The sequence below is a fragment of the Montipora foliosa genome, chromosome 9 (genome assembly GCF_036669935.1).
Source record: "Montipora foliosa isolate CH-2021 chromosome 9, ASM3666993v2, whole genome shotgun sequence".
Lineage (NCBI taxonomy): Eukaryota > Metazoa > Cnidaria > Anthozoa > Scleractinia > Acroporidae > Montipora > Montipora foliosa.
Genome location: NC_090877.1, coordinates 18,581,359 through 18,586,358, shown reverse-complemented (window position 1 = coordinate 18,586,358; position 5,000 = coordinate 18,581,359). Strand labels below are relative to the sequence as shown.

The 5,000-nt window shown below is 40.5% G+C and overlaps 1 protein-coding gene across 1 annotated transcript in view; it reads right to left on the bottom strand.

Annotated features, from left to right (window-relative positions):
• Window positions 1–5,000, bottom strand: part of LOC137971272 (uncharacterized) — a 15,475-nt gene that overhangs the window by 2,373 nt on the left and 8,102 nt on the right. The window lies entirely within an intron of this gene.

Below are 5,000 nucleotides of genomic sequence, written 5' to 3'. Positions count from 1 at the left end.
CCCATTTATCAAATATCCTAATTTTACTTCCAAAGGTTGACGATGGCTCACTTATGTCCAGAAATGCACGCGATGACAAAAATGGCAGATTTGGCGAAAGAGCTCCACGATTGACAATCTTGGCAAAATTAGCGATTTTGGCGATATTTTGCCGATTTCGTCAAATTAGTTCATCCATTCGTATTGACACCACTTGGATGAACCTTGGCGATTTTGGCGATTTTGAAAAAATCGGCAATTTTGGCGATATTTTGCCAATTTCGCCAAATTAGTTCATCCATTGGTATTGACACCACTTCGGTGAGCATTGGCGATTTTGGCGACTTTTGCGAATTTGACAAAATCGCCAATTATAGCGATATTTCAAAAGTGTAAGCGCTCGTTTCAGTGATTAGGCCTAAGCACTATTGTAAAATTTTAGCTTTCATTTTACGGTTCGAAGAAAGAAGTCGTTTACTGATTACGCCTAAGCGCTCCTTTCAGTGATTAGGCCTAAGCGCTCTCGTAAATTTTAGCTTTCATTTTGTTGTTCGGTTCACTACACTTTTCACGAGATCGTCTTGCCCTTGAACAATTTTCATTCCTCGACTACGGGATTGCGTACCGCGATGGCAGTTTATTATAGCGATATTTCAAAAGTGTAAGCGCTCGTTTCAGTGATAAGGCCTAAGTACTATTGTAAAATTTTAGCTTTCATTTTACGGTTCGAAGAAAGCAGTCGTTTACTGATTACGCCTAAGTGCTCCTTTCAGTGATTAGGCCTGAGCACTCTCTGCTTTGTGCTTTACCTTGTTGGCGATTGTGGCAAAATTGTCATTTTCGCCATATTTGCCAAATATTTGCCAATGTTTTTTATTTTTTGCCATTTTTGGTTGTTGCGTGCATTTCTGGACATATCTCCACTTATGGCTTCGGTGGTTCAGTGACATTGCAAGCGCACACCGAGCCGGACGTTCGGCGAACAAGTTCTTGCTGGGGTAGTAATAATTTTTTGGGTTTGTTAAACATCCTTCAATGTTGTTTTCACCTACTTATTTTCATAAATAAATAACATATCAGTTATAATTCCGAATTAATCACAATTTCAATTAGAAAAACAAATAGGAGTTTTCATCCAGGGAAAGGCTCTCGTTCACGCTCCCTCCTTCTACACTGATTTGACTGAACAGCCAATAATTTATTGTTGTCGGAGATTGCGTGAAAAGTGTAGTTGACCGAACCGCAAAATGAAAGCTAAACTTTTGCGGGAGTGCTTACTGGGGCCTAATAACTGAAAGGAGCGCTTAGGCTTAATCAGTAAACGAGTGCTTTCTTCTTCACATAATCTCGTGAAAAGTGTAGTTTACCGAACCGCAAAGTGAAAGCTAAAGAGCGATACCTGGTTAAGTCAAGTTTTCATGTCCATTTTTAATTCGTTTGGGAAAACGGCGAAACGTTTTAGCTCACTTAGGGTGCTTGGATACGGTCGAGGTATAACGCGGTTACATGGTTTTTGTTTTTGCTTAAATGAGTGCTTAGTATTTAAACTAGTGAATGGTAATCAGTGAAATCAACCAAGTCTAGTGTGCAGTTTAGACGTTCTGGAACTCACTTAGAGAGTCTGGCTATTCTAGAACTCTAGACATTCTAGACATTCTTGAGCCCACAGAGGGTAACATATAACAATTGAGAATTCTAGAACTTAGAACTCTAGAACTCGGAACTCTATAACTGCGAATTTGACTGACTTAGAACTTTAGAACTGGAGCTCTAGTACTTGAATCAGAACTTTAAAAGTTTGCACAAACGAGCATTTTACTAGGGCGGTTCTTGAATGATACAGAACTTTCTTTAGAGCTCTTAAAACTAGAGCAGTTCTAGAATGCTATAGAACTTTCTAATGTCATAACCTTGACCATTCTATATTTCACATATAATCAATATAGAGCTCTTCTAACTAGAACAGTTCCAGAATGCTATAGAAGCAGGGGCACCCAACGAATCTGTTCCTCACATTATCTGTTCCCCAGAGGAATCTTGCTGGCTGGCAAAAATACAGGTGTTTCGATGAGCTGGCTGGGAAATTTTGTTATTGATGGAGGTTTTGCCTGGGAATTACTGACTTTTTCTAGCATTTCAACCCGAGCTGGCTGTAGAAACTCTGAAGACTGAGGACGACTAAAAAAAAAAAAAAAGAACCCGTTCCCTCTCCCAGAGAGTAGTCACAAACATACGACGGCTGGTCAGAGTGATTGCGCTTGCGGAAAAAAACCTGTTTTGTTCCGATTCTATCGCTTTTGTTCGGTCGTTTTGGATCGAGGGATTTGAAAGTGCGCGGAATTCCTGGCTGGGAAATAAATTTGATCAGCTGGCTGGGAAACCAACCAATTTTATCTAGCTGGCTGGGAAATTTCTTGTGTGTCTTGCTGGGAAAAAGGAACAGATAATGTTTTCCCAGCAACACTGAAAAACACCTGAAAATGCCTTAATAACATTTATTTTCATTAACTGGGGTATAATAATACATTTTACAACAAATTGGTCGTTGGGTGCCCCTGTAGAAGTTTCTAATGTCTTATGGAATTAGTCATAATTTCAATTAGAAAAACAAATAAGAGTTTTCATCCAGGGAAAGGCTCTCGTTCACGCAGATTATCTTTGTCTTCGTCACTGAAATCAGTGGATTTGACTGAAAAGCTAATAATTTATTGCTGTCGGAGATTGGATGACAAGAATTTCTGTCGCAATCGGAAATTCAAAGACCTCGATTTGTGAAAATCTTGTTCAGCTTCATGCTTTAAAGAACGAGGTATATTGTGGAGTGCAATGTTTCGTGATGTTGACTTTCGCCTCATGTCTTAAAGAACGACTAATGTTACATGTGTAGCGCGCCTGTATCGCCTCATGGCTTTAAGAACGACGTATATATCACGTGTAGCTTGTTTCGGGTCACGGCTGAGAGATATTTTCTGTCACGCGCGAACTGACTTCCGAGAGTCCGATTGACTCTTGCCAGGAAGAGCTGTCTCCATCGGATCCGATCGAGTCTGTTTGCCAACTTTTTCAACCCCCCTCGCTTATGTTAACCCTCACTTCCGGTACCACTGATCAAGCGCCATGCACCCATTTGCGGTTCCGGTCGCGATCGGACCCAATCCGCCTGCAAGTGAAGACAACCCGACTCAGGTCGAGTGTATTGGACATGTATGTGTCAGCGAACAAACTTTTCATGACCTGATTTCAGCTATATTAGTTAAGAAATCAATCATACATTACATCATTAAAAATTAACATTAAAACTGAAAAACCACACCAATCCTACTTAGCAGGTCATGCGATCATGTTGCAGTATTTTGTAGACAAATGGCAAGTTAGCTTACTACTACAACTGACCTCTTGTAGGCGGGCCGCTTCAATTCACGGAATATATGAACTCTTAATTGTATGGTATTTATTCATATGTGGATAATCATGGTCTCCCTAGTGTGAAGACAACTTTCACATTTCATGAAATTTGAACAATCACAGTTCTATTGACACCTTAGAATATTTTATATGGTTGAGCATCGGACTACCGTGCGGGAGGTCTGACGCCGGTTCAACTCCGGCCCGACCAACACTCAGGGTCTTTAAATAACTGAGAAGAAAGTGCTGCCTTTGCAACGACATCTACCAATGGTTAGACTTTTAAATCTTCTCGGATAAGGACGATAAACTGTAGGCCCCGTCTCACAACCCTTCAACGGTTCATAACCCTGTGGGATTTAAAAGAACCCACGCACTTGTCGCAAAGAGTAGGGCATGTGGTTCCCGGTGTTGTGGTCAGGCCTTATTTCACTTATTCATGGGTTGGGCCATCCCCAATAGGTTGGACCATTTTTCGTTTAGAGTCGAATGCGTTTCCTGATATTGGGTCGGTCGGTCGTATTGAAAAAAGAAGCCTAAAAAAATCACAAGCAGTCTCGGAATCGGAGGCCTGCTACGCCAGCATCATTGCTGTGGAGCTTGGAAAACAACAAGACGTGAACCCAAAAATCAATATGGAAGAAAGTTGGTTGATGTTATTGTAAAATTAAGAGTCATATATTGTTTTCCCTCCTAACATAGAATCGGCCTCTGCTAGAAAGACAGATAAAAGTGGGAAGGAAACGCTTCAGCATTGACATTGCCAATTTAAGCCGAGACAATCCGCCCTTCAATTTCATTGAAAGTAAAAAGTAGAAAGTTCATTTTGTTAATGATTAGTTTAACATCGAAAAAGAGTAGCAGATGCTAACACGTACACCAGCACAAGTAACCCAACAACACTCGGCTTTTAACCTCTTTCCCAAACTGAAATCACGGCACAGCAACTAAAACACTGACTGAAAAAATGCATGCTAAAAAGGAATCATTTATACAAGAGTTTTCGAATAATCTGTGGATTGAGTGCAATTCGTTTTTCTAGCAATTGCAATAGGCTAGGCAGTACTGGTTTTGCAGCGCATAAAAGCAGAACCCCACAAAAAGAACAACAAATGCCAAATGCGAACATAGTTTCTTCCTGGTATTGTTTTCTTTTGGTTGGTTTTTGTGCTTTATTAGGGAGACCCCTATTGCAAAGAGAATGCAGAGTTGCTGAGAGCAACTGTAATCGCTCCCGGGGCCCGGCGCAAAGGTCAGTTGGGAGCTTAGAGCAACAGAACAGTGGCTCGTTTGTTGCTTTCTATTTCGATTTTCATGCAATCACAGAAAAAAAAAATTCTTAATTTAAAAGTGTTAATTGTTACAAAATTGGCGGAGAGCCGATGATTTAGAAAATTGTGCAGATAAAGTACAGTAATAGGGTCGCCAAGCCAAAGGCCGAGAAAAATAACGTACCCCAAATTCAGCAACTAAATTCATGTTATCCGAAAAACTGGATTCAAAACATTTCAAATATTTCAGCTGCGCTTCACAACAGACAAGAAACATGTTGCCTGTAAAATCCGTCTTCAGGTTGAATCCGTTTCAACCTAGGTTAAATTGGTGATCCTGATTTT